Source organism: Sprattus sprattus, assembly GCF_963457725.1.
Source record: "Sprattus sprattus genome assembly, chromosome: 7".
Lineage (NCBI taxonomy): Eukaryota > Metazoa > Chordata > Actinopteri > Clupeiformes > Clupeidae > Sprattus > Sprattus sprattus.
In genome coordinates this window covers 17,060,164-17,060,590 of record NC_137926.1, presented here as the reverse complement: position 1 = coordinate 17,060,590, position 427 = coordinate 17,060,164, and positions in this window count along the sequence as shown.

The window sequence follows — 427 nt, the reverse complement described above, 5'->3', positions numbered from 1 at the left end:
GTTTGCTTTCACTGACTCAGTATGTTAACTGTTATCGATAATTTGAGTGTAAGTGCGCCCTCAAATGTGTTTATTGAGCTGTAAACTAAATCATATGACTAAAATGTGATGAAACACGTGCTAGTGTTAATATCGACAAAATATATTTTGTTTACATGAAATCATAATTTTTTTCTCAACATCCCAGCTACTGTTTTAAATCATCCTTAACCCTACAAGGCTGATGCTGACATACCTACCCACAGTTGGCACATATGTCAAGACACTGGCAGCCCACCTCCCCCCGCCCCCGCCCATGAGTGCAAGTCTTTCATTTTCATTTATTGATCAAGACTCAACTGGGTGGGTTGGGGGTGAACTGACACTTTTACAAAACTCAGTCCAGTGTTAGCTTTTCAGTCAAAACATATCATGTTTGGGGCAAACA